The 9,252-nt window shown below is 32.1% G+C and overlaps 1 protein-coding gene across 1 annotated transcript in view; it reads left to right on the top strand.

Annotated features, from left to right (window-relative positions):
* The first annotated feature begins 1,171 nt into the window (after positions 1 to 1,171).
* Positions 1,172 to 9,252, top strand: part of LOC148945059 (solute carrier family 35 member F3) — a 350,545-nt gene continuing 342,464 nt past the window's right edge. The window contains exons 1-2 of the mRNA XM_089098617.1: positions 1,172 to 1,233; positions 6,206 to 6,279. The gene's annotated coding sequence lies outside the window, so the exon portion shown is untranslated. The remainder of the gene's footprint in view (positions 1,234 to 6,205; positions 6,280 to 9,252) is intronic.

Here is a 9,252-nt window from a genome sequence, read left to right as displayed (position 1 = left end):
TCGTATTTTTTAAAACATGTCTTTTGGGGACGTTACATGGATGATGTAATTTCACTCTGGAACTATGAGAAAAATGAGCTTAAGGGTTTTTTAGATCACCTTAATACATACGATAGAAATTTACAGTTTACTTTAGAAATCGAAATCGTAAATAAAATCCCATTCCTAGATGTGTTAGTTATTCGTAGCTTCGATAAACCCAATTTTACTATTTATAGAAAACCAACACAAAATAATAGATATTTACATTTTAAGTCAAACCACCCCCCACAAGTTAACAGAGCAGTTGTTATATCCCTCATCGATCACGTCCGAAAAGTTTATTACGAGTTCCAAATAACAACAGAATTAAAATTTATCAAGGATATACTTTTTGGAAATAGTTAAACTATTTTATTTATTAATACTGTAATGAACTGTAGACTAAAGAGACATTCCCGTAAAATTGACGATAGTTTACCATGTGATATTTCTGACAAGCCCTTAAACATGATTTACCTCCCCTACATCCCAAAAATCACTACAAATCTTACAAAAGTTTGCACAAAAAATAATCTGTATGTAGCATTCACAAATAATTTTAGAATCATAAATTTTCTAAATTCTGGTAAAGATAAAACCTCAGTTACTCGCCAAAGAGGGGTCTATCAAATACCATGTGATTGTGGCAAATAATATGTAGATAGAACACACCAGAATTTAGAAAAGCGCATACAACAGCATAAAGATGATATAGTCAAAGCTCTAAATTCTAGTATTTCCGTTGTTTCATCTGATTCTGCATTAGGCAGCCATATTTTTGAAAATCCTAGCCACAATATTCTTTTTGATGAATCTGCCCTTATTAGCAATGACCTAGGCATAAAGCAGGTAGTCTGAGAATCAATTGAAATCAGAATTAAGATTAATAATAATATTTCATTAAATAGAGACTTGGGGGAATATACACTAAATGCTATATACACAAATTTAATTAAAAATGATCTTACAAAATATTTTAAAAAACCGATAGACATTAACACAGAACCGGTCACAAAAAGACCTTTGAGGTTAGCTGCCAAAAAATCTAGATTAGCAATAAGAACTTGTTTTTAAATTATTTTTCTTTCATCTCACTGAATCGCCTTGTTTTACCTTACTTTTAATCAGTCCTGGTTGAACTTCGCTGAAGTAAGGATGCTAGGACTGCTTTGAAAAATTTTTAATTTTTGGTTTTATTGGTTGCATGTTGTTGTGAGTTTTTTTTCTTTCATATATTTTTGTCTTGCTGAGGACGGGCCTTGGACATAGGGCCGAAATATTTATTCAAATTATCTCCACTGTCTTGCAAAAAGATTTCCCTATTGTTCTTCGTACTTTTGTTGTTAGTCAAACTATAGGTTTGACATCATTTTTATTTTAATTTCCTAAAGGCTTCATTTATCCGAGTTGATCCTATGCCTAATAACTATTGGATAGAGCAACTTGTTTTCTTTCCACAGTCTTTACTCATTAGTGTATTGATTGAATCCTGTCAATATTTCCCTGTTTGATTTCTCCGTTTACAAAGAGTCAAAGTATCCTTTAACGTCCCGCGGTTCATTGCTACGATACGAAATCTATTTACAAGACACATGAGATGAAATTCTTTTCAGAAATTTTTAGAATTCTACTGTATCAGAATTCTATAGAATTTTTTATCTGAAAAAGAATTTTGATTTGTGTGGCTTTTTTCCAATTGAATCTTCTAATGACAAAAAAAATGCGGACCAAAAAAAGTATAAAAATTAAAAAAATTTAAAGATGTTTATAAAGTTTATAAAAAGCTTAAAAATCTTAAGTGTTGTACTCCGACATTACTGACTATTAGATATTATTGAAAAAAAAAAATAAAATACAAAGTCATATTGTATCTACACTTTTTACCGATTAAGTAAAATGAAAAGAAGTCACAGTCTTTTTTTTAAATATGTATATGAGAAGTAAGAAAGTTTATGTTATAGGCCTACTTCCTTTTTCCCATTTTTAATAAGTAGTATGAAATCCTGATAATAAAGGAGGAGGGTATATTTATCATTTTCAATTTTATCAAGAAAAATGAAAATGATGCATTTCACTTTTTCGACGGGAACAATTTACTGTTTTGTGTCTTTTTGAGTAGGATAAAAAAAAGGGTTAAAATCTTCACGTGGTGGAATAGTTTGGCTTTAATTTAGCGCATACTTCGAGAAATTACGTTTTTTTTTAACGTTTTTTCTCCTTTTTATTTTTTGTTCCAAAGTTTTAAAACGTATTGTTTTTAGATGGAAGATTTTGTGCCATTTTCGATTTCTTTCACGCGAAAACACAGATATCCTTTTGTAGAGGAATGTTTTTGCCAGTTCGAATTTTGTATTAAAGTTGTTCCAAATTTTTCTGCAGTTTAAAAGTTTTTCGATTTTTTCTTTTCACAAATTTTTATTTTTGCGAGTGAAAGCACATGTTTTGTCAAAGTTTTACAAATTTTTTGTCAAGACATTTCACTGTTTTTACTTTTTTCGTAAAGTTTTCAAATTCCTTCTTTTTCGATGGAAAGTTCGTTACGATTTTCAAGTAGTGAAATCACAGATTTCTATTTTTTTTCGAGGTTTTTATTCAGTTGCAATTTTTTAATAAGGTTTTCAAACATCTTTAATATTGTTCTAAAGCTTCCATAATTTCCAATTTTTGATGATTAAAAACAGATCTAAAATTTTTGTGGTAAGCTTTTTGCCACTTTCAAATTTTCGCTCACTTAATTCCTTCTTTTTTGGTTTAAATCAATTAATTTTCCTTTTTTTTTTTTTTCATTAAACTCATCTTTTTCCAAATGTGTCCATGCATTTTTAGGTTTTCAAAAAGATTTCAAGTAATTTCTTCTTTTTTCAAGACAATTTTAATTTTTCAGTTTTTTTAAAAAAGAATCCGTTTTTTCCTCAAGTGATTCGGCACTTTAGTATCTGTTCAAGTATTTTAATCTTTTTCGAATTTTGTTGAAATATATTCATCTTTTTTAATCTTACTTCAAATGATTTAGAGTTTTTCAAAAACAAATCAAGTGAATAGGCCTTTTTTCAATTTCTCTTTGCCCTATGGTTTTGTTCAAGCAATTTTGAGTTTTTTTTTTAATTCTTGTTCAAGTAAATTCGTCATTTTTCCATTTTTATCTTAAAGTGTTCACCGTTTCTGTTTATTTTTGAGGGATATCTGCTTTTCAAATTCTTATAAAGTAATGTAATTTATTTCTAATTCTTCTTTCAGTAATTTGGTGTTTTCAAGTTTCTTTTGAAGTAAGCTTTTCATTTTTAATTCTTTCCTGTTAAGATTTTATCATTTTTGCTTTTTTTTTCAAGCAGTTTCATCTTTTTCACCTTTGTTTAAGTACATTCAACTTTTTTATTATTTGTCTGAACAATTTTGAGTTTTCAATTCTTTGTTCAAATAAATTGGTATTTTTGAATTATTGTCCTAAAGGGTTGGAGCTTTTTAAACTTTGTTCAATCCTTTTTTTTTCTTTTTTTTTATTTTTCTCCTGTAAATTCGTCTTTTTTTTTATTCAAGTTATTTGGTCTTTTCAAACATTTTTCAAGTGCTGTTGTCGTTGTCGTTAACAATTTTTTGTTAAGTTAATTTTGTTGTTTTCAAATCTTATTCAAGCAATTTTGAGTTTTAAATTTTGTTCAAGTAAATTCGCAGTTTCCATTTTTTTTTTGTAAATGATTGCAGTTTCTGTTCAAGTAATTTCATGGAAACGAATTTCAAGGAAATTCGTCTTTTTTATTTTTTTTTGTCCATATTTTGGGTTTCAATTCAATTTTCCAATTTTTGTTCAAGTAGTCTTTTCCCAATTCTGTTCGAGCAATTGCGTGTTTTTTTTTCAATTTTCGTTCAAGTAAATCTGTCTTTAAATTTGTTTCGATGTATTTTCATTTTTCATATGTAGCTAGACTCCTAGCTACATTTTTTATATGTAGCTTGTAGTAACTTTTGCTCTTTGAAAGTTTGACTTGAACATTCACTTAAATTTCAATCGTTTTAAAATTTATTTTTTCATCTATATCGGTATATTTTATCTTTAGGCTTCATGTATTCTTTAATTGTAATTTCAAGTCATTTGAGTTTGACAAAATACTATGACCCTCTATTTTTGCTTGTCTTAAGTTTGATATAGCTCTTTACTTTTCTTTAAAAACGTCTTTTCTGGAAAGTTTTTTCAAATTAATCCCCTTAAGAAACCCAACAATTTCGTTGTAGGAAGAACTTAACTATTCATTAAATTTTTGAGTATACTGAAGGACATCAAAAAAATTCGAAGTGTGGTATTAAAAAATTTCAAACAGTCCTTGGTAACGAACTGTAAGTAAGGAGCGACACGGCTCAATAATAACCAAAGCTTTAAGAAACAGAATGTTGATATCAACAGATATATTTAAAGAATCAGCTAATTATGCTGATTCCAAATATATAAAATTCATAAATCAAGAACTTCCCTCCCACACTGCAGCCACGACTAACTACGCGTACACAACTGAAAATTGAAACCCATTTAATTAAACACAAATGGAATGTGTAATAAATGGAATATGGGATAAATGGAATATGTGATGAATAAATAGATTCAAAAACAAATGGAATATGTGATAAATGGAATATGTGATAAAAAATCAGCTAATTATGCTGATTCCAAATATATAAAATTCATAAAATTTGGTGTTACCCATCAAAGGCTACAAGTCGGAGAAAATTTGTGTGATTTATGAAAAGGGGATAAACACCCCCTAAATATCAATAGCTTCCCTCCCACACTGCAACCACGACTAACTATGCGTACACAACTGAAAATTGAAAACACATTTAATTAAACACAAATGGAATATTTAATAAATGGAATATTTGATAAATGGAATATGTGATAAATAAATGGAAATTTAAGTACAAATGGAATATGTGATAAATGGAATATGTGATGAATAAATGGAAATTTAAACACAAATGGAATATTTGATATACAGTCCGTGCCCAAGGGAATATAGAGTTAATGACCTCTCCGCAGATATATTTATTGAGCCATTCAACTATTTTGAGTGAAATGAATGTCTCAAATTTTGATCATATGTCTTGGGGACAAGGAGGGCTGGGTAGCAAACCCGGACAAGGGAAGAGACTGGTTTCTATTAAAGAACCTTAGATGGTAAAAAGAGTGCCAAAAGTCTAAATTTTCGATCAAACTTTAGCCCATCGAAATTTTTAGCAGCCACCGCTTCCATACAAAGTAGCCAAAAAAAAAAAAAATCATAGAGAACAATCTAACATGGAAGGTTCTTTACTTAGCTGATTGTGAATGATTTTGCTATATTTGGACATTATCTTCTCTAGCTTTGTCCTCAAGCCTACCATCCAGTTTGTTCGATATACATCATATGTAAAATGCTCCTTTTCTATGTTGGAAATTTTCTCGACATACAGAATATTGATTTGGTCATTTCAATTGCAGATTGTCGTTAAATGAACGAAAGGTTTTTTTGACGCTATATTTTCGTACTTTTATAGTTTTAATCTAGTTTTTAATATTTTTTTTATATTTTGGGAGGATAAAGAAGGAATATTGAGACACAATCTGATCCTAAATGATAATCTTAAGCTAATTATCTAATTGACATGAACCTATTTCGTCATAAATTTTGAATAAAAGCAAATAGGAATTATTTGACCAACTTAGTTTCTTAAAAAAAAGGATGAGTCTGGCTAAGTGGACGTGCGCTGGGTTGAGAATTCTTTGTCCAAGGGTCACGGGTTCGATCCCTGGCGTGGCCAGTTATTTGATTTGGGACGCTGGTCAGTGGTGTGACTCTGTAAGCTTAGCCAGAGTTGACCCAGATCTAAATGGGTACCTGGAGAAATCTGGGGAAGGTAAGCAGGAAGGGTGTGCGAAAGCACCGGGTGGCTGGTCCCCAGCCCCCCATTGCCTTTACTGGCTGAAGGGCAACGAAACGGAGATCAGCAGCGTCGGTTTGGACCTTAAGGATCTAGTCCCGTCATACTTTACTTTACTTACTCTCTTTGATTACGAATAACTAGATCTTCGAAGGAAAAAGAAACTCTGCAAAATTGATTAAAATTTGGAGAAAGACGTAGAAAACAATCAAATGTGAAAACAAAATGAAAAGATTTAATAATTTATTTTTTAATGTCTTGTTCATTTATTTAGATGAAGGTGCTGAAGAAGGAAGTACCGTGGCCACAAAACTGCGAAAAAAATGTATCGCGAGGAAACCGTTAAAGGTGAGAGAAATTTTAAAGTTTCAAGTAATTTTCTCTTTTATACTTTTAATTCAGTGTCAGCCTATTAGTCGAATATTCTGTGGTACCAGTTGGAAATATTTCATTAGCTGCCATTAGTTCCTAAGGACTTCTGTCCCGGAAGCTACATATGCAGAGGAATGTAAATCGTAAGAAACTCTAGCGAAAAGCCAAATGTCCAGAAGAACAGACGGTTGACCTTAATCTGTCAATATTCCGACGATCCTTTTTAACAACGATGTTTTGCCAGTACTGCTCATCGCTAGAGTAATATCTTGAGTTTGCCAGTAGTAGCTCGAGACGGACTTACGAGCTAATCAACAGTAGCAACAGGTGGGGTTACCAACAGGAGCAAGAGTGAGCAGGGGAGGAAGTGTTAGGCTATAATATAACTGACACCAGTGTGCTCTACTAAGATGCAAAAAGTCTGAAGCCAGAAATGTAAGCTTAGCCTGTGTCTTACGAGCATCATTTATCAGTGTCGTTTTTTCAGTTTCTATCAGATTCGCTCCAATAGGCATATCGAGGTAAATAGAACTTACAAAAGAACCTTACAAAAAGAACTTGGGTTCAAGATGGACTTCTTGGAGATTTGGTTCCTTTATATTTAAACGGTAGAACGGCTGTCTTAAAAGTGTTAAAATCCAAGGTAATATGATCATACTATTCTTGGAAATGCTCAAAAAGTCGAGGACCATCCTTGGAGAGTGCAAGAAATATTCGTTTCAAATTTTAATGTTACTAATTACTTTCAGTTGAAAAACATGTTTTTTATTTAGTTAAATGTGCCTCAGATGAACAAACTCAGCTTGATAACAAATTTACATTTGCATGTTAAAGATAAATTTACATATTAACCAAGTTTTTCGAATGGACTGCATAACTATTTTCCAGCAAATGAGCTGCAATGTACCCTTATGGATTTTGAATGGGTAAAGTTGAACATGTAACTTTTCGGATACTCCGAAAAAAAAATAGCTATCAAAGATAAGATAAGATTTATTCTTCATTAAATACACATACAATAACAAATGTTATTATTCCCCCAAAGGGTCATTGACCTGTAAAAAGGGGGAAGACAAATGATTTACTTACTCAGAGATGAAAAACAAAAGAAAATTTAAAATGATCACTTACTCACAGACATCAGAGCAAAAGGAGAAGAAAAGAAAATATAGATAAAATAAAACTACAGAAATTAATAGATGAAATAAACTAAATTAATTAAGTTGATTAAATAGACTCAAAAAAATAAATAAAAATGATAATAAAAAAACAAAAAAACTTTTACGAAGCCAAAGAATTTTTAACAATTTTTTTAAATGAACCGAATGAGTGACACCTTCGAGCTATTCAGGCAACTTATTCCAAACAATATGACACGCCATTAGAGGATTAAAATCTGACCTTATGCAAGGAATAATTGGAACTTGAACATGATTTGTCATATTGCGAAGATTAATATTATTATGACCAGAGGTAAAAGATAGTGGAACACTTAGGGGCCGGGGGAGGTCACCATGAAGCTGAGAAAAAGTCAAACATGACGATAAATAAAAGTTCAAATAGGGATAAAATCCTTTTAATAGACAGTGCTTTTTATAACAGTGATAGAAATTCACAAAAAGACCAGATATTTCGTTCACATATACAGTGACCGTCATCAGTGGTAAAACTGATGACGGTCACTGTATATGTGACCGAAATATCTGGTATTTTTGTGAATTTCTATCACTGTTATAAAAAACACTGTCTATTAAAAGGATTTTATCCCTATTTGAACTTTTATTTATCGTCATGGAAAGGCAGTGTGGTCTCCGAAATTATCTAAGTTAAACATGCATATGAAAGAATGTATACTGACTCAAGATCATGCAATGGGATAACTAATGAATGATTAGTTTCCTGAATGAGGTGTCTAGCTTTATTGTAAACCTTAGAAAGTGGTTTTAACAGTGAAGGAAAGGTTAACGTCCACACTACTGGACAGTAGGAAACGTAAGATTGGATCAAGCAGTGAAAAACGATTTTCAAAATTGACCCAGCAAAAGTATGTCTAGGTTTCCTAAAAATACAGAGACTCCTGCATATCTTTATTAGAGGTAACGCTGTAGCGTTGCCTATAGTAAACGCCATACGGCTCCAATGTTTTATCATTTTTTTTTTTTTTTCCCAGAGGCACTTCATATGGAAGGGGTCGTCGTAAAAGCTTCAAAGGGGGCTCATTTGCTTGGAAATCAAGAGTTGTAGTGCCCTTTCTAATAGTCGAAAATGATTGGAGGGCAACTAGACCCCCACCCACGCCCATCATTCCCCCAAACACATCCAATCAAAATGTTGAGATAGCCATTTTGTTCAGCGTAGTTGATTTTCAGATAGAAAACATGTTTTTGAGAAGGACAATCCCCCCACAACCATCACGGCAAGGGTTTTAAGCTATGCCCTGGGGGCATATAAGGATTTTATAGAAGGCGTTGTCGTAGAAACTTCAAAAAAGCCTCATTCGATTGGAAATACGAAGGGATAGTGCCCTTTTTAATAGTCAAAAGTGATTGGAGGGCAACTAGCCCCCCCCCCCCACGCCAATCATTCCCCCAAACACATCCAATCAAAATTTTGAGATAGCCATTTTTGTTCAGCGTAGTTGATTTCCAGATTAAAAAAATATATTTTTGAGGAGGACACTCCCCCACAACCCTCAGGGCAAGGGTTTTAAGTTGTGCCCTTGGGGCATATAAGGTTGTTATAGAAGGCGTTGTCGTAGAAACTTCAAAACAGTCTCATACGATTGAAAATTAAAGGGCTAGTGCCCTTTTTAATAGTCGAAAGTGATTGGAGGGCAACTAGACCCCCTTCCCCCCCCCAATCCATCATTTCCCCAAAAACATCCAATAAAACTTTTGAGGTAGCCATTTTGTTCAGTGTAGTTGATTTCCAGATAAAAAATTATGTTTT

This window comes from Artemia sp. Qi Xiang Cuo, chromosome 13 (genome assembly GCF_049724085.1).
Source record: "Artemia sp. Qi Xiang Cuo chromosome 13, ASM4972408v1, whole genome shotgun sequence".
In the NCBI taxonomy this organism is placed as follows: Eukaryota; Metazoa; Arthropoda; class Branchiopoda; order Anostraca; family Artemiidae; genus Artemia; species Artemia sp. Qi Xiang Cuo.
Note: the sequence above shows the minus strand (reverse complement) of the source record. Positions and strands in the feature narration are given on the sequence as shown.